Below are 20,759 nucleotides of genomic sequence, written 5' to 3'. Positions count from 1 at the left end.
CACAATATTTTGTATAGATATTTTAAAACATATTCCTAAAGATCAGTGTCAGTTCAATACTTTCGGAAAAAAGCGGCACAATAATGAATGTTTTTAACCTATGGGGTCCTAAATCAGTCTGAAGTCAAAGCTGTCTTGATGTGTTTTCCACCAAGTTGTTTAATGTTGTACTGATATTCAGGATATTTGAAGATATCTTAGCCCGATCCCTGAATAACACTGACTGGCAGGGGATCAACAGTCGAAGCATTTATGTGCTGGTAATCTCCATAAAACTTTATGCAAATCTGCTTGGATAAAAAAGAGATAGGATTTTTGCCTCACACAGGAAACTCAGCAATAATTGAAAAACAAGTCAGAAACTATTTTTATCCTTCTGTGTCAAGATAATGTTTTCAATCTGGTATTTGCAGGGAGAGTATATGGTGTGCAACATAAAAAAAAATGTTTCTAAAGCGCTTTTTTATTTTTTTTAAATAATACTTGAATTACTGTATCTGTCTCCTCGGAAGGGGAAAAAGCCTCTGCATGGATAAAGAGAAAAACATTTGCTCCCAATGAATAAATAATGAAAGGAAACAAGGTGCTTGCATTAATTTGCAAAGCAGAAAATGCACACATTTTCAGTCGGAGTTTTGAGCCAGGGATTTTGGGAGATAATTTACCTCACAGCGGGGTCTTACAATATGCAGCCAAATATAGCAACACTTTGGTGAGGAAACTTTAAAAATGCAGTGTACTTGACAGTAAATGAAATGGAAAACATTCTACAACCTTTTCATTGTATAATGGATCGGGCAGAATCCAAATGCAAACTAAGAGGAATAGCTGAGTGGTCTTTGAACTGAAAAATATAGAATGTAAAAGAGACATTTCATTTGGATATATATTGAAGAAACATGTGCTTTTCATTCTTCATCTGTGCATCTTACCCGTTCATGAATCTGTGAGCATGCCCATGTTAAAATCGATGCCTCGTTTACGTTAGATATATATATTCAACTTTCAATTTTCAAACATGCTTTTACATGAAAGCTTTACTCAAATTGCCTCGTATCGTGAAACTGTAGCTCCTCTACTGCTGCAGAGCTGATGACGACGGTACTCACTGCATTTGCAGAAGCCCACTGAGCATCTGCAGGCCAATTGTCTTTTATTTCCCAGTGTCTGGCAAGCAACAGCAGCGCTTCACGGTCCAAGAACTGGAAAGCTGCTGTCTTTCCTTGACGAAAACCTGAAAGCAAACACGGACGTGTGCCAGAGTCTGGTCGGTCATTCATCTTTAGAGGACGAGCTATCTGACTATAAAGTTGTTGAATTAGATATCTCGATAAACAGCACTACAGAATGATAATGAGCGTGCCGCCTTGGTCTTGTGTCTCAGAAGGGGTCGCCCACCGCTGGTGCCTGTGCAGAAATGCCTCAAGCAGACTTGAGTTCATTTACCTCTAATAATACATGATCTCACACTGAACTAGCTTTGTTCCTGTGCTTCAGCCTCTGAGGAATATCTTTCTTCGCACTATCCGAGGAAGAAAACCTGATAATCTCGGTAAACATTTTAACATCTGATTCTTGGCAAGGATTTGAGCGAGCAAAGTAAATAATAGGAGCAATGATCTGTCCCACGTGGAAAATTATTTGTGACTTTGAGGTATTACATCACTTAACGATAAGATTTAGGGAGAAAAAATATAAAAACTTAATTAGCACCTCCAGAGAGCAGAAACAGATCCAAGATTTCAAGGCTAACACTCCGCCAAAATCCCAGCCAATATATTATCTCTCACATTAACTGGTACTCTGCTGCGAGAGAGTAGTCTTTCCATTTAGAGAAATACAATATGGCTGATGAATAAATGGAAGTCCTGGTCACAAGCCCAAATATTTTCCATGTTCAACAAACTAAGCTGCCATCAAACTACTTATACTCGACTTTTCCTTGAGTTCGGCCTGATCGTACAGCTATTTGTGTATGGCTGCATTTCATATCAGAAACTAGAGGAAGGAAGCTTCTTTGTAGTTCTTTTATGTACAAAAGGATGACATGCTGTGGTGAATATTGACCTTTTTTTAAGGGGGCACTACCGTGGGTTTCAGTGTGTCTCAAACTTGTAAAATACAAGTGAACTATACGGCTCTTTCTGGAGCCAAAGGTCTTAATTGGCATGTGATTGCCCGCCATGAGTCATCACAGGAACGCTGGATGCTTTTCAATGTCAGCTGCTGTGTGCAAACACACGGATCCAACAGATGGCAACATTGTTCCTTCAGAACAGGTTACTTGGAGATCTGCCAGTGAGGTACGGGTGCATCGACAAAACCCTCCAAAATAAAAACAGCCATCAAGTGTGGGCGATGACGATGTGACTAATTGTTGCCATGGTGATGTGGTCTTTGAGATAACGTCTGACGGTAAGGGAAAAGGAGTGAGCCGCATGGAGAGCAGAGGAGAAAATGAAAATGGGAAGAGGAGGAGAGGAAGTCAGGGAGAGAAAAGGAGCATTAATGTTCCATACAGGAGGGGAAAGGAGAGACATGGCCCTGTAATGTAAGGTCAACTCAATGTCCCCCAGTCAATTCAGCCGTCAATACCTTCTGACTCATTTATTCAAGAACTGGCCTTCATCCTCCGAGAGTATCACTATTATTCCACAATTACTCGTGTTCAAAATGGATTGCAGCACATTACATTACTGCTCCATATTAACATGGCAATAGCGGGGTAATAGTTTCATAATTAAAAGGTATAAAATACGTTAATGCCATGCAATTTCCAAAGTAATGACCAGGTAATATGAACATATCTGGGCAACATTATACTGAAATGTGTGTTACTGGGTAATGAAGTGGCCAAAAACAATGTAATAATGAGGTAACACATTAAAAGATGGCAATGAGGTAAAACTGTCAAAGGTAGCTTTTCGGGGGCTCGAATATATGCAGAATTATGTTTCCATTAGTGTATATAGCCTGCCACTAAGAAAGGGTGTGTGCTCGTTAGCTTATAATTAGCTCTTACATAGGGAGCACATCGTCTTCACAGAGTCAGCCATGTTTCTAATAAAACACTGGCTACTCTAGAAAGAGGCAAGTGTGTGATTACGATACCTGAAGGCCACCGTAGTTCGCCGACATGCTTGTGAACATGAGCCGAAGAGTTCAAAAGTGCCGCCTGACTTTCGTTGCTTCTAAAGCATTGTTATTATCATAATGATGGCCTCTGAGTTTGACCACAGTTTCATACTCAGCGGCTCACGTTAATGCGGTTGAGGAAAGGGAGGACTGAGCGGAGGGTATTCAGCTGGTTGCAATCTGGAACCACACTGCTGGATGCCGCCAAATCCTTCACCGTAGCTTTCAGTATTATGTTTGGTAACAATATGGTAACCTCCTATCGATTAAAGGTTATATCAGTCTAATATTTGGCTAAACATATGGTAATATGGTGACATAAATGGGGTTAACCTGATAATAATGAAGTAATATAGGTTGATGTTTTCACAATATTATGGCCTAAGGAAATTTCATCCTTACTTATGTTCCAAACATTCCCAACATTGCTTCAAGGTTATATTGTAGAAATTAGAACGTTTAATATTGTGACGTGTTACCTGGAAACACTTGTGGAGGCTTCTGTGTAAAAACCATAAACATAAACATGACCCATTGTTAAAGTGGGGTGGCACCACAGCCGTTTTAGAAACTGTTTGTTATATTTGTTGAAATGCTCTCTACATCCCGACAGCAATCAATAAATTAATTGGTCTCACATAAGACAAAGTGCTATCTGCGGCTGTTTCAGAACCGTAATAGGCGACTGGACAGCTTACCTGCCTGCCTGATCGCACTCTGTCTGTGCACTTATTGCGCAAGTGTTTGCATTCATTATGATATGTTTATGTTCTCAATAATAGGCCAGAGAAGATTGTTGCGACTATTGGAGCAGCTAGCTAGTTTCATTTAAAAAGAGTTGGCAACGCTGGGCTTGGTTTTTACAAAACAAATTGTGTCACAAATTGGCATGAAGGAGGTTCTTACACCCAGGTTTAATTATGATCTGATGAAAAAAAAGTGCATGCGCATGTGTTTCTATCTGAGAATAAAAAGGAGCTGCAGTTTGCAGGATGCACTTATCCCATCAACAACCTGCAGGATCCTTTCATCATCCGGCTTTGTCTATGACCGAGGTAGCATGGCAGGCGCGTGCGTGTTGTTTGCTCAAGCAGTGTTGCCCCACAGCAAGTGCCGAGTCAGTGTCTGCTGTGTTAATGTTGTTCCAGAGAGAAGCCATGGCCACAGACTGTTGCATCAGCCCTTCTTTTTGTTTAACAGGACAATGAACACTGGATGCTATAACGCAAGACAAGGAAAGTGAGGGGAAAACCAGGGGGCATGAAAAGAAAGAGGCTCTTCATTTTAACGGCAAAACGTCATCTTTTGTTAAAAAAATCGGACTAATCCAGTTTTCCTCCATGGTCAAGGTCAGCTCTTGAATAAGGACCATCACCACTGGATCCACATTTCCCCTCGGCGCTATCTGAGACCATGCAGTACTGTTGTGTTGTGTATTCTCACATGTGAGCTGCCGGTTGTGTGGCAAACTATGCTGCAGCGCGGCTTGTCACAGCACTGTGCGTCATGGACAACCTGCTGCCTGGCAATAGTTTCCACTGGGGCTGAGCGATAAGAGGGGAGCTGCAGATAAGACGCCGTCTATTCTGGAGGTGCCATGAGCTCATGCCATTTACAAGGGAGGACCTGATCATTTTTAAAGAAGTGTGAGGGAACGATCGTTGTGGTGCGTTTGATGCCACTCACCGGGAAAAATGTATTAACGGCAGAATTTGTTTTTTGGAAACTCGTACGTGACTTATCATTAGTCACTCCTCCTCCAATCCTGCAGATTCCTTGATAACGACGCAGGAATGTGGATTTGTCTTCACTCCCATACGGGCTGGCGCTAAATGACAGTGAAGTGACGAGTCCTGACGATTCTGGCATGATACATGTCGTCTCTCGCTGAGCAGAATTTGTCAGTAACACTCGTCAAGGTGCTCCTGCTACTCATCCGTGTGCCTGTCACTATGATGTTGCCACAAAACAGATGACCTCGTTCCCTTTTCCCCTCCATGTTTCTAACTGAGTCGACTCATGTCCTATTTAATACAAAAAGCCTCTATTTGGTCCATTTACTAATGCAGGAAAATGGTTGCAAATGTTTTTGTTTCTCCAGCCACATCGTACTGGGAGAGAATGTTTTTTTTTTTCATGTAATGCACCCCTGGGTGTCCCCTCTGCTCCCTCTCTATGTTAACAGAACAATTTGTTTCTGCTACAAACTCTCAGCAGGAGTGTGTTAAATTAGTGGGGCTTGTGTGGGCACATACTGTATGCACCATTCTAGGTTTATGGGTGTGCATATGTATGCTTTATTGTGTGAGCTTAAACCAGGCAGTTGTGAGGAACTCCACGTAATAGCAATCAGCTAAGGCTTCATTAAAATGTAAATTCTACCCGAGCCTCTTGTGAGTCTTTACAGTGCTTCCAAAATAACCGAGCGAAGGCCTTCTGGGGACTTAACGTATGATCTAATCTGTGTGTCTTATTTGAAACCTCCCTCTCTCTCTCCGTGCTAGCAGGACTGGAGCGCCCCGTCTGATTTGGGGGGAACAGAACATTTAGAAGCGATGCCTGGCCGGCTTTCAGACCGTCCCTGCTTTCCCTGTTTGTTTGCTTTTCAAGAGCAGCACAAAGCTAATTAGACAGCTGGTGTTGAGCCAATTTGTGTCCCTCAGTCTGTTGTTTACCCACTTTTTGCATAATGCAGACTTGATTGTTGACACCGTATGATGCCGCTACATGGTCACAAGTGGCCGTTTGGTTTATTTTTCTTGGTGCAACCTGAGTGGCAGGAAGCTGGGCTTTCTCGGTTTGGGGAGGCACATGTGTGTCGATTGTGTGTCTTTGTGTCCTAAGCAGTCATCAATTTGCAATTAAGACCGATACACAATTAGCTGCCATCCAAAGAGATTACACTGCCATTCTAGATCAAGTAGCCACAGGAAACCCACGGACCGCACGGTGGTTGCACACTGCTCCAATTCAAATTGGCTGGTTTTCAAACTCAAACTAGCTCAATCAAAATGTTGGAACCACTCTTTAGGATTTTTGAGAGAAGACTGGTAATGAAACAATACAGCTCTTTTAAACACAGCTACATTTAAGAAAGTTATTTTTGTGTATTTTGAGCATTCAGTATGTTGTATGCTGCTCTGTGTGCGTCTTGCTTGTTTCAGATTTATAACGTCTCATTCATGAATTCAGTATCATTTAAGGTAAAACCATGAAACATTTGTCCCGACATTCGTTCTCTACTTGAACTGCCAAATGTGTCTGTTTCTCTCACAAATGACACCATGCTTTCATTTGACACGTTTGAGTGATGTGACCCTTAAGCTCATTCGTCTCCAGCCTCTCATTAAGACAAATCAAATCAAAAACATTGACATGGAACATCCATCAATCCATCCTGTGTATCTGCTCATGCTGTTCAGAGTCCCTAGGAGCTGCAGCCTATAGATGTTGGAGACTCTGCACTGGCCACCAGTCTATCAGAGGGCTAACACATAACCACACACACGTTCACACTCACGTTCACACCCGCAACAGGAAATTAAGAATCTCCAATTCACAAGACCTGCGTGTTATTGGACTGCTAGAGAAAAAAGGAGCAACATGAGGAAATCACGCCGATAAGAGGAGAACACGCAAACGCCACACAGAGAGGCCCCAGCTGGTCGGATCCGGTTCTTGCTGTGAGGCTACAGAACAAACTGCTTAGTCCTCCGCATTGCCACAACCAGCCAAGTTCTCTACATTACTCCTTCATGTACAAGACAAGTCAGGAATTGGAAAAAGTACACGCTACACAACTTTAAATGTATTAAATAAAAAACTAACTCCTGCAATCTCATGTGTTAAAGTTGTTTTTGGTTGTTTTCCAACGTGGTTCTTGTACCATGTTTTATAATGTGGATTGGAATAGCACAACATATGTCGCCGTTTATGACAAAAGAGTCATAAATAAATGTACCAACCATTTAAACTGTTTGTAATATATCGCAACATTTCATTTGAAAAGGGTACACATCACATTTCTGCTTTGCCCATCCCCTCAGTGACTCACTGGGCAGAGGCCTGAGTGTGTTCGATTAGAGGAGGTCACCACCTGGGAGGGATTCAAGTTTGATGAAGCATGCGTCGGTCGGCCCACAGATTGAAACGTTGTGACACGCAAAGTAGAAATAACAATCATAATGTCAGTCAGTTAATTGCTGTATTCATTTTCATATGGTTTAATATAATATAGGGACCTTTAGCGGAAAGAAGCATTGATATAAATATGCTACTTATCTTAACCACGTTGTACTCGGTGAAGATCTCTGAAGAATACTTCAGAAAAGAGAGCGAAGAGAATGAGAAATCGACTCAACAAGTTGACTTCCATTATTATGATAATGTATGTCTGTTATTACTAAGAGTACTACATCCATTCATACAGCATTCATATATGACTGCTTTGTGTAAGATCTGGTGTTTGAGTGCCAGTGGAGTCAGAGGGTTAAATTAATTCAAAGAATGTATCTGCAATTTTCTTTTCTCACAAATTGCGAAGAAAATAGCACCATTTGTGTGTGGGATATGCACATTATATTTCAGGCTGTGGGTTGGGCGATGTGACAATATATACCATCAGATTATTACATGTGTGTGATTATTACATGCTGCAGTAGCTGTCCCGCCTTCAACATCTCTGTGTGTACTCTGAGACCATGGTGGGCAATATCACTGTTTTACTGCAACATTGGATTCGTTTTGTGATGAAGTATATTTTCTCAATTGATTCCCCAGAACATGTATTGTATCACGATCTATTTCCATATGTTGACATGAAATAATTCATCGTGTGATGAAGGATTATGTTCCACCTCTATTTCAGGCAAGGATATAGTCATTGTCTTGAAGAAACGCAATCCTGTCAATTTGCCTGAAAAAGGACCACAACAACAGCCATTTCAGTTCTTTCAAACACCTATTTAGGAAATATAAAGACTCAAGCTATACAGATGAGTATCAAAATCATCCCCACACCCACAGAGAGACTGTCCTGTCAGACGCCACGCTGGGAGCTGCTTCCAAATTGTGAAATTTGTGACAACCGCATCTAAAAAGGCAAACAGTTTTCCCCCAGTGAAAAGCTCTAGTTGCGGCAACGCAGAATAAGAAGCCTCTTCCTCTCAAAGGGATTCTCGCTGCAGACCGCAATAAGTAACACAAGTATTCTTTTTTGTGACGTGCAGCTCTTCATTTGGTGTAAAATTACACCACCACGACAGGACAAACTCGTTTTCTTTGTATCAAGACAGAATTTGGTTTACCTGTGACTAACGAAGCGCAGACAGTTGCTCCGCATTACATAACATGCTGCATGAATACACATAGCGTGATGATGCTTAATGTATTTATTGCACTCAGGATGATACTGTAGGTATACAGTCTCCTGTCTGTGGTGCATGATGTCCTGCTGGACCAAGTGAACCAGTTATGTTATATGTTAGTTGTTTGTTAGTTGCTTCACTGCCCCAAACACACATTACGCTCACATTACTGCACTCGGCAAACCTTCTCAGTGGTTTCTAATTGCCTATTATTTCCATAAATTCAATTGCGCTTGAAAGGATATCATGTTTGTCAGCACAAAAGTCTGCAATAAAACTTGAGAGATTTAAAGATAAAAGAGAAAAAAATCGAGAAAGAAATATTTAAAGAGTGAATAACTACTGCTCCAGACCAAAGCATGCTTGGATAAAAGTTGGCATATCGAGCTGTGGAAAAGCATCAGACGAGGGAGTAATTGGTTTCTTTGGGACACGTGGCCGGGTGTCAACTGAAAGGTTACTACAGGCCATCAGACATGCAGCTTCCCACACCAATGGCCATTTATTAAGAATCCCTCATCATCTCCCATTCACATCACGTTTATCATATCATCAATACACGTAGCTCGGCAGAAATTAATGCTTGTAGATACTTTTCATGTGGAAACTTCTCTTTGAGTACTTTCGACGTAACGTCATGTAGCATGAAAGAAAGATCAAAAGGAGCCAGAATAAAAGTTCAGTGGAGAAGAGGGTCAGAGACCGGCCAGGGAAGGAAAAAGCAATAATCCAAAAAGTAATAAAGGATGTGCAGTGCTCTGAAAGTGGGCTGATTTATTTTGCCTGTGCTTTTGGTGGTTATTCGCATACTTTCCTCTAATGCATCTCATCGTCGGACTGAAAAAGACGACTAGGGTAAGGACTACAAGCTCTTTGTTTAAATGTGACTCTTTATTTCCTCCATCAAAGAGGAAGTCAGATTGCGACCCTGTGCTTCTGTCAGTCATCCCTTCAGCCCCGAGGGAAACAGTCTGTCTTTATTGCGCAGGGCTTCCATCCACTGCTGTCCTTTTGTTTCAGACTCTATTCATAGATCAAGAAAAGGGAGACGTCTTTTCTCTCTCCCTATCTAATCCTATTTTTGTCCTCGCGCGGCTTGATTAAGTTGCCATGTGTATGGCTGTATCTTCTCGGAGTCTATTCATCCTCGCAGTGTAATAATGATTAGAACGGATGCATCTCATATACAAACGCCCACATACACTACTACGGGGGAGGCTACAGGTGGGGCACTCATGTCTCTTATCATCAACAAAGCGAATCAATCAGCGATCATGTACATGTGCGTCCTCTTATCAAAGTGGAGCAAAACTGGGCGTTGTGTGATTTATGTAAAGCATGCTAAAAATGTCCTCATGTGTCTATATTTGCACACAAGTCTGGTTTCTGTGCGTGCGCGCGTGCGTGTGTGTGCGTGTGTGTGTGTGTGTGTGTGTGTGTGTGTGTGTGTGTGTGCCTTGTTGCACTGCATGCCTGCATGAGCCATGTACAGTATCTGCTCCCAGAGTACTTAGCCAGAGGAGCTGTCTACTGTTTGAATAAGGGCAGTCAGTCACCGGCACTAAAGAGAACATTCATCAAGCACTTTCACAGCTTACACCTGTTTCTGCTGGCTAAGACAGACAAGCTGGGACGGCTGCGGTGCCACATCACTCTACACGCTTCCCCAAGTGTTCTTGGGGGGGTTCTGCACACACATATTGCTCCTGATGCTTTTCTCATTAGCTCCCCGCAATGACCATCACCACCCATAGGTAAATAAAGCTAACTTGCCTCGGCGTGACGAGGGGCGAGCAAACAGCCGCGCGGTTGTTGGTAACGTTTCTAAATCACAGATGTACCTGCGTCGCGGTGGCGGCGGTGCATTTCAAACAACATGACAGTGCCGGTTGACTTGTGCTTGACTTCACAGGGGGGAGATCTGACCTCGCACAGTGGTTGCCAGCTACAGAATAGATGCCCTGCTCAGCCTTGTTAAACCGTAGGACTGTAAACGCTGCATAATGTCCTTCTAATATGACAGATGTGTTCTAATCATGATAAAGGGCCGACTGCGATGCACAAGCGACCCGGCGGCCTCACCTTCGTGCTCAAAGCGTTGGTCCCGTTCAGTGCCTCCGCAGCATCACACATAATTGCCTAACTCTATTCTGACATGGCCACTCAGTGGAATTGGGTCTTTCTAGCTCCTCACACCACACGCCTCTCAGTGAGGCGTGTGTCCCCGTCACGAATGTTTTCCGGCTCACTTCAGCGTTTGTTTCCTTATATGGACAGGATATGACCATTATTAGTGCGATCCATCAGAGGATATGCGTCACTTCTTCATATTTCCTTTCCTGCCGCCTCAGGTTTTGATATTACCCTCTTATCTTCTTCGCACTCCTGTTGTCTGCCGTCGTGTAGGGCGGGGATGAAAGAAAAAAAAGGAGGCTCCTCTACTCGCATGCAGTACACATTCTCGGCTTTATCGATTTCCTTTAAAATTGTATTTGCAGAAAACAGGAAGAATGTGGGCTTTAATATTTCCGACTCTCTGCAACATCTGGTCGGGGGGTTGCTAGGTAACACGTGGCACGGCAGTGTTTGATGTGTGTGCTCTTTGCAAATGGCTTTGATCCTTAGCACACTGACAGACTCTCCGCAGAGTTGCCTTCCCCCGGTAGCTTTGGCACCTCATCACACTATGGAGACTAAAACGTATCTGAAAGCTCCCGAGTGAAATGGAATACCTACCTTGTTTGGCAAAGTAGAAAAGGGAAGCTGTCCAGAAAAGTTTAAGCTTGAAACTCGTTTCATTAGCAGCGCTACAGGACAAGGCAGACGGCGTCTCCTAGTTATCAAGAGTCATGTGACAAAGGAGACTGCAGTTCTCTGAAAGCAACAGATTGCGTGATGCTATCCATTCATTAAGGATGAAACAGATCTTGTTTAACACGATGATGTCTAAAGGAATAGCACCGACACAAAGGCTGGTATTGTCTAAATGAAATGAGGTGCAGGATCTTTAAAGTGAGACTTCTCTGTTGCGTGAGATCAAACAGGTTCCAAAACACTCCCGCATGACATTTCACTTCTACACAGAAACATTTCATTCTTTTACAGAAAGTAAACTTTCATTCTCATCCAGGTGCAGGAAAAGGCTTTGTGAGGGAAGAAATACTCTTCTTTTTATAACTCACTCCACTGACGGTGAAACTAGTGACATTTATTGCTTGAAAAGACACGTTTTAGCATCTGTTTTGGAGCTGACCTTTTTTAATGCATGATTTGCAAACATTATTTTCAGTACGGGCATACAGCATATAAAAGATCCCCTTTCTCTTTCTACTGTTGTAAATAATGCCAGTCATGAAGACAATCATTGTGTTACAGTTTATGTAACACAATTAGTGTATTGTCTAAGTAAAGAGAGTTAGCTAAAGGGTAACTTTTGGCCTGTGAAAAAAAAAACGTTTAACTTAAAGTGAGTACAGAAATGATGAAAAACAGACATTTCTTTAATATGTTTGCTTACTTGGAATTAGAAAGACATGCTTTTCCCACAAAGCCAAGCCATGTGAGCAAACATGAAAAATGTGGTTTCAGGTGGGCAATTTCTGCAGTAAAATAGTCTGCCATCATACTCAATTTGCACACAAACCTGCACAACAATGCGCCGAGCCAAAGGAAGAGACAGAGGCAGAAAGAGAGCGGAAGAGAAATGGGGTGTGCAGCGGCTGGCCCTGCACACGAGTGCATCGGAGGTTGTGTGAGGTTATTACAGGTTTGATTATTGAGTTCCACAGGGCAATTGGCTCAAATGAGGGCTGACAGCTTCGCAGGGCACCAAACAGCTGGAGAGCTCATCTCCGCCAGCAGCCATATTAAGACCATTTCACTCCCAGGTGCATCAGCTGCTATGATCTGTGATTAAGGCATAACTAATGAAGAGTTGGTGAAAGTAATCCGGTGCCACTGCATCTGCAGACGCTTTGAAGATGCTGGAGCTGTGCCTTCATAGCTTTTACCGAAAAATAAACAGGGAGGACGATAATATTGACGCGGACTGGATTTAAGGTGGAGATCCAGCCTTGAATTCATTCTTTACAAGCGACTCACAAGGCCATCGTCCTTTTAAAAAACTATGTGCAACACAATGGCACAGCCATTTGAATAAGTGCCAACACACGACAATACAGCGTCACACACGTGTCAAACCACATTATTTACCGATTCATATCTGTAACCTAGCAACCAATTAACAGCTGGCAGCTAGGCAACAAACAAACCAGCTTCATTGCTTTAAACTTCTGTGTGAAAACACCACGAATGGCACTCTCTCTTGTGTAATATTACTTAATTGTTAACTTGAACTACAGAGCCATTATGAAATTATCTTTTGAATTCTTGTTTCAAGCGGGGTTGGATTTGGCTGAAATCCAGGTGCATCAATTTTTGAGTGTTACACTTACAGCAAAACGATGTCAAAGCCTGGTGGAAACGAATTGACATAATCTCTCCTTAGTGCAATATGTATGAGCAACCACTCACCGTGGCAAAAGAAAATTTGGCCCGATGTTATGCACAACGTGGGTGTTGGGACCCGTGAGCAACTTGGAAATTGCATTTCATAATGGCTATTTCTTCCTCCTTACCCTTTTCTTTTGTAATGTGGGAGATAATAAAACGCTGCGTGGAAGTGGAATGATAAGGTGTTATTCAGGTTTAAAAGATTTGTGCCATTTTTTTGCCCGAAACTCGACCGAATGCACCAACTAATGTGTCGGTTGGTCGGTGGGGAGCCCGCGACACACGCTGACAGTAGCAGTAGGCTTTATTCATCATTTTATTCTTCTGAGATGTCTCATCAGCCTGTCACCTGTTGTGCTGGCGGTAAACAAGGATGAATGATGAATTACAGAATTCAATTAGGTGACAGCAGCTGTCACAGAGGCTAGTTAAACTATTTGCTGTACTAATCCTGTGAAAGTCTGCAGAGAGGTTTCATTTTTCTTTCTTCTCAGCCCTGCTTGTGGTCCGGGCTCCTGTTGACAAACGCTACATCATTGTAGAGGACAGGAAGCCGAATTGCATCTTAAGGCTGTTTCCATGTAATATTCATTGTCATCTGAGAACACAGCGGCCTCAAGTTTTAGATCAAAAGCATTTCTATTCAACAACAAGGGAAGGCACTTGAGTGTGGAGGAGGAATTCACAAATCGCCTTGGTCTGTCTTTGATGTTTTTGTTTTCCGTCGGACCTTTGCCATGAAGCAGTTCAGTCCACGGACGGTCATGCTCGTAACACAGGACTGCGTCTTTTGGGAGTTACGGCATCTAGTGGCATCTAGCGTCTGAATCATCAATCAGGCTCACTGTTACTTAAAGCAGGAATATTTTGTTCATGTTCTGCACTGGGTGAAACGTACATTACACGAGGCAGAGCCATTCATCTTCTTTCCTGGCATAGCCTTGCTTGTTTGATGCCATTCCTTAAACAGCGACTGGCTTTCAACATTCCTAATGCTGCCATCCATTCAGCTTCAGTAACACAGCTCAACATGTGCTGGTGCTGAAGCAAAAAATGTGTTATAATTGTAATCTCTGACAAGTAATGTTTAGGAACAGGATGTTACACCTCAATGCAATAACCTGCCACACAGCAGAGATACAACTGGAGCGCCAACAAGTTAAATGGAAATGTACTGTAATGACTCATCCTCGATTCCCCCCCCCCCCCCCCCCCGAGATCTTTATTTCATTGGGAATCATCATAATATGTGATACTGCTATTTTATGCACAATGTCAGCCACCCGTTCACTATCAGCTGTCACTGTTGCCCCCAGTGCTCAGAATTGTCTAGCTGTCATTTTCAAGAAAGTCTCGACTGTTTTGCCCCAAGACCGGAGTTATCTCAAATTCGTTGAAAACCATGTGAATTGTGGTCTCAAAATACTTTCAGATTAACACCATTTAAGGCAAATGCACGACTCTAGTATTCCTCAACAAACTTATCTTTGCATCTCTGCATACATGCAGTACAATCGCATTGATTTCACCCCGGCGGTGGTGCTTGATAGAATGTAAGATGTAAAGTACGTCGTAGGAGTTGACATTATACACTCGATGGTCTAATTTAAGACTGATGATGAGATAAAGCACCATCGTTTCTTGACCACTGGGATTTGCCTTCTACATCCATTTCTTCCTCCCACGCATGTGCACATGTTGAAGTGATACATCAAAGTCCAACCAGTCCATTAAATATCTATTCGTAATTTCCTGAGCTTTACAGATAGCGAGCCTATTGCATATTTAGTTGACTGCGCTGCAGACGTCAGAAATCAATTTGCCGGGAGATAAGTGCAGTAGCCAATGTGAGGACTCGCCATACCACATTTATACATGTTTTATTGTATTTCTCCGACATTTGGTTAAGGAGCTCTTCTGATTAACATTTGGACGACATGTTTTATTACACTCAGAAAGGCATCAGAAACTGCTGGCACGGAAGATGAATAGTTTCTTAAGTGCCATTGTACAAAGAGATACCAGCTCAAAGCTCAACTGGAACATCAAAAATCTCAACAATCTGATATATATGCAGGGGATCTTTCAATCTGGACAGTGGATATGTTTGATACAACTACAAACATAGTTTTGCATTTGTTTACTGTGCCACTGGAATTAATCTATTCATTATTCGCACTTGCAATAATGATGCAAATGCAGTTTTTTTTAGGTAGTGGTCGGCAAAATGCGAGGCTGTACTGAGACACTTCAGATAGCATTTCTTTGGAGCAAATAGCCTGACATCACAAATGATGACAGCATCTTCACAAGCCCACGTTTAAGCTGCTGCAGACACACACTACACGTTCCTCAACAAGAGGACACTAGCAGAAAAGCTAAAACACGTTTTTTTAGTTTTTTCTTCTCTGTTGTGCATGCCATGATTTGCATTTCAAAGGACATATTTATTTTGAGATCCAGCAGTACACAGACTCAGCAGTAAAGGCCTGTGTTTAGCTTCTCTGAACGGCGGCATAGAAATCCGATCATAAATTAAGTCATTAAGCAATGCATGGCATTGGTGTAAAATTACACGACTTGTTGGGCAATGGTTGAATTGGGTCAAAGCAACAGATATGCAATCTGTTCATAATCGTAATCAAATGATGACGAACTCATGAGGAATAACAGCCATTCTTATGATTTAGCTTGTGGATAAGACAGTTCATCCTTTTTAGTTGCAGCGCACACCAAGGTCTGAAATACTGATGATACTCTAAAGTGTTAGATTGATAGGATACTTGGTTCCTGAGTGGAACAAACCATTTATAACAACATGAGTACAGCACGTCCCTGACAGCACAGACTCACCTAATAATCCTTGAAACATGGGACAACCGGACGCTTCAACGACAAATAAATGCTTTGGAAGGGGCCAGAAACTACCTTATGATTTTATCTTTTTTATTTTACAGGGTTATTTTACACAATGCATTTGTCTTTTTGCATAAATACAATATGGTTATTTTACAGTATAAAGTAGCACAATACCAGCTTGCTAAATCAGCTGTGATTTGTGTGTCGTAGATGTTTTAATTTCAATGAGCGAGGGTGGATAAGTACGTGTGTGTCAAGGGTGGGCCCAGTCCTTTTGCACTGCATAATTATTTCATGTAACATGCTTACTACCAGAGTTTAATTCTGCACTTCGTCGAGTTCTGAGGGTTGGTGAAAGGCCAACTGTTGTTCCATCTCACTTCTTCCTCTCTGGAAAGTGGGGCTATGTGGCACTTTGGTCGGTTCAGCTGGTGTAACACAGACTGTGTGGAGGATACAAGTAAGTACCCTGACAAACCCTGGCAGTGCAACTAAGAGAAGGAAAGAGGTTAATGAGAGCCCCTTCACATGCACATGCCAGTATCTAATGACTGTTAGGGTGAAATGCAGTTATCATCAATGGCATCTCTCAATGGAAGTCATTAACAATAATTCCAAGATGCAGTTTAACTGTGAAAGGGAATGTGAGCGTTGCCAGGCAATCAGCCCCCCTCACAGAGAAAGCTGTGGTAATAATCTGCTGGATCCAAACGGACAGAGGCTGTTTGGAGAGCGCTTGCCCTGAGCTCAATTTACAAAGCAAGCAAACAGCCGGTCGACTCAAGAGCCGGACATGCACCTTAAATATGTGTCATGTATCCACAAGGCATTCAGCCTCCTTTGCTCTTTAAAAACAGAAAGACAGCTACGTCACAAGCAACAGCTTTTTAAAGACAGGTTAAGAGCCTGATGATTGCACACATAGTTAGGTTGTAATATTACATTTACTCCGGCTGTAAACTGGTACAGCAAGGATGAGCCACCGGTGCATGAAAGTCAAATATTATCTTGGCAAAGCAGAGAGCCGAGAGTAGGACAGTTCAAGATACCACGAGCAGTCCTGCTGAATCAAGAAGTTCAAAAGGGGGCTCACATTGTGCATTTACCAATAAGGACAGATCCCAGGAGAGAAAGATAACACCAAACTGCTGTCGACCAATGTGTACCTTTCATCCGGGGTGTGCCCCATCAATACCAATGGAGTAAACACAGATAGCTGCAGAATAAACTGTGATGGTAGATAGGAAAATAATAGCAAACTGTAATTTATGATGCATTCTTTCCCAATATGAAGTTGCTGATAGTATTTAAATATAAATGTGGGCAAATTATAGCACTGTGGAATTTAATAGACAAAAGGTTAGTTCAAGTATTCAAGCTCAGCCTCATAGGAAATAGTAATTACAAAGTATAGATAAGCTGATGAAAATGAATGATTGGAATAATGGATCATAACAAATGAGATCAATTCTAACTTATGTGGGACTTAACATTCCTATAAATGGCTCCTCTTGAAATCCTTGCCCAGTTTTGAAATTATAATTATATAATGTGAAATATGTAGATCTTCCCCATGGCATGCAAAGCAGGAATATCTCCCATGAATGTTTATAAGTAAGTTCTGCCGGTCTGTGCCTGGTAGGTATTGGTAAATATAGTTGTGCTGAAGCCTGACTGAGGGAATGACTTCATGAGTATGGTAGGTCTTTTGATAGGTTTTTAGCTGTGACGCTGATAAGTGTTATGAGAGTTGACAGCTTTGTAAAAACGACTGCCCAATAAATCCAACTCGATGAACTCGGGGTAGAAAAAGGAACTCAGAGTAACCACAGCTCTGGCTTATCGCTAAAAGTTGAAATTGTGCAGACTTCAACAAAGAGTAAAGCTACCAGGGGTGAGGAGGTAAGCACAATCTCATGCGTGCTGCTGCACTGGACGGGGCAGCAGGCCAAGCTACCTTGAGGGAATTCCCACCTCTGCAGCACAGTGAGGAAGACGGGGGGCCGGGCTGCCGTCTGCAGCTTCTCTGGAGTCCGACAGCTCTTTGAGCGAGGTAGGTTAAAGCTCTCTGGTCAAAGAGATCACAACCTGATGCAAGCGGGCCTGTCAGCTGAATTGGGATGGGACTTAGCTGTCACAGTGGAAGCAGGCTGAGGACTGCACAGAGGTGACTGTGGTCAAAGGAGGTGAGTGTAACTTGTCCAACATTTCACTACAAGGGGTGCTGGCTCTTTGTGCGTCGCCACACTTGTGCCTCTCCTCCAGAGAAAGCACACTGCAGTGTTCAGCGGTTTACAATTGGAAAAACTATCAAAGCACTGCTGTAGGTATTTCTTTCCCCATGTGGATGCAGTCACGGTGAGAGGGGAGCGCGGGTAACCCATAGCTTGTTGGACATTTGCCAGGCTGACACAGAGCAGGCAGATGGGGGTTGAAGAAGCAACCTGAGCACAATCTGCCTAAACGTACTAGAGCTGCCTGGCGAGTCATACAGAATGACATTGGCACGTTGGCGTGCAGCAAACTTCTAAGAACAGCGGAGCGGCTACAAAAGGTCAGAAACCAAACCCACTCTCTAGTAATACTCTTGCAGTGGAGCCACTTCATCACAGTTGGAAATAAAATAAATGCTAGAAGTTTTTAATCCGAGCTGCAAACAACAATTCATTTAATCTGCCAGGTGTCTTCTTGATAAATCATGTGGTCATTGAATTCAGTTTATTATTTCGACTAATTCAGTGAAATCCTCACATTGGATGGATTGGTACCACAGCATGATTGTCCTTTTTGCTTAAACAAATGATAAATGATGATCCAAATAGTTTCTGATTGATTGAGTCAATCGATGAAGAGATTAACTGACTGATTATCGCCACTCTACTGTAAATCAGTCACGGTGCCACAATATTTTTGCATTTGAACCAGACTATATTGTTTTTCATCTACTATTTTCTTGGAAAGGAGAAGAAAAAAAATCCCTCAATGTAAAAAAGTGTATTTGTTTCTCTTAAAGTATCTTTGCAGTTCTGCCGACCCAGTTATTTGCCTGTAAGGAAACTCCTTTTTTATCTTTTCCCTAATATGTGCACACACTGTGCATATGCATGCATGATGCTCCTGTGGGTTACAAAGCTCTCTATATATGACCTGGATTATGAGGATGTTGCGTCTTGCCTGAGAACAGGTTCTGCTTCAACTGAGCGATTTAGCCCTCGGTAGTTGTCAACTGTGCTTCTAAAAAGCTTAATATACATTTACGACAACCTTCTCGTTTTATATACTGCGCAGGCTGTGTATTGGAGTGAAAGTATGATTTTGACAGATGGAGGAGAAAAAAAAATCTGAAGATCTTCCCTTTGGGACATCTTAAGGGGATTCATTTCATTCTTTGACTGCATTTCTAAATAGAGAGAAATGCAATGAGCTGACACATCAAACATTATCATGGCAAGTTGAAAGTGGAGTTAAGCTCTTTATGTCTACCTCTCTGATTTGAAGAAACACTTCCAGGGAACTCATTCAGCCTACATTTTGATGTGAGTGTTCTCCATCAAATGAGCATTGTCTTTCTTGCTTCCTCAGATCTCACGATTGGCTTTAAAAAGTATATTAAATCCCCATTATCACAAAGCTTTCTACTTTACTCCCCCCTGAAAATACCTCTATTTATTAGTCTGGTAACCTTGAATTGCAACAGGGAGCAAAGAGTTGCATTTTTAGGGCCTCCATAGAGCATATCAATCAGCCATGGTCGACTAATAACTAGTGCAGCATTTATCTCCTTGTCAAAAAAGTGAGGAGAGAGAAGCTCGACTGATGTGGTCGACATGGATTTCCGCAGCCCTCAGGCTAAGGGGAGATGTCAAGGAGGGAATTTGGAAGGAGCGGATAGTGGAGGGAATAAAGGCAGGGTCTGGAGACGGCGTGCCGAACAGTGAATAAAGCTGAGACCTTTTGAAAAGTCAGACAGTTAACTTCTGACTGGTTCACTTCATCTCCATCGGCATTGTTTATTTATGTGGCAGATGGGTAGCATAAATTTCACTGTGGACCTCACCGTTATAAGCCAGCCGGGGTGTTAGCAGACACTTAGCTGGATCCATTGCAGCAAATCACAATGGGCAGATGGGTGATATTTTTCATTTTTGGTGACTAAGGCTCAAACCCATTATTTGGCCTTGTTTGTGTGAGTGCCTGACTCATTGAATAATCAGTTTGATTAATAAAACCAGTCTCCCTCGACATAATGTTTTGGCTCACGCTGTGGTATGAAACCTAGTGTCTCTGTAGAATGAGGTGAGCCTCTCACCATGTGTGGTTCTTATTGTCTTTTTTTAATCCTCGAACATTGTTACAGATAATGTGACACATTTATCATTAATGCTCCGAGCTTTAATTAAAAATTAACTTGGCTCGTCACATCGTGTTTTCTCCACCTGGCGCCTTGCGTCTTCCACTTCTAACCCCTCATTACTCTTTGTCCCCAGCTGCTTCCATATTTCCCTTCCTATTGTCCACTTACCTGTATCCCGCTGAATAGATCTTTTTTTTTCGCTCGCCATCATACCTCTTCCTTGTTTTAAATATGCATCACGTTTCCACTTCGTCTACATACCAGCCTCCTCTCCCCGCCTCCTCATCCATCGCTCACTTCATATCGCCTTCTTTCTCTCCCCACCAGTGAGCCCACCCTGGCAGCCTTGGCCCTCTTAAATGCATCATTTCTTCCAAGAGATATCCTTCTGCACTGACCTCTGTGCTAGCTGGCTGGCTGCCATCTCCACTCAATGGACTCATCAATCCATCTTGGTTCTTGGATGGCCTTGATTTTATTGTCTCACACAGCCCTCTGTCATCCGGTTCATCTCTCATCCTTAATGTCATCCT

The sequence above is a fragment of the Taurulus bubalis genome (assembly GCF_910589615.1).
Source record: "Taurulus bubalis genome assembly, chromosome: 13".
Lineage (NCBI taxonomy): Eukaryota > Metazoa > Chordata > Actinopteri > Perciformes > Cottidae > Taurulus > Taurulus bubalis.
This window is presented reverse-complemented; position numbering follows the sequence as displayed.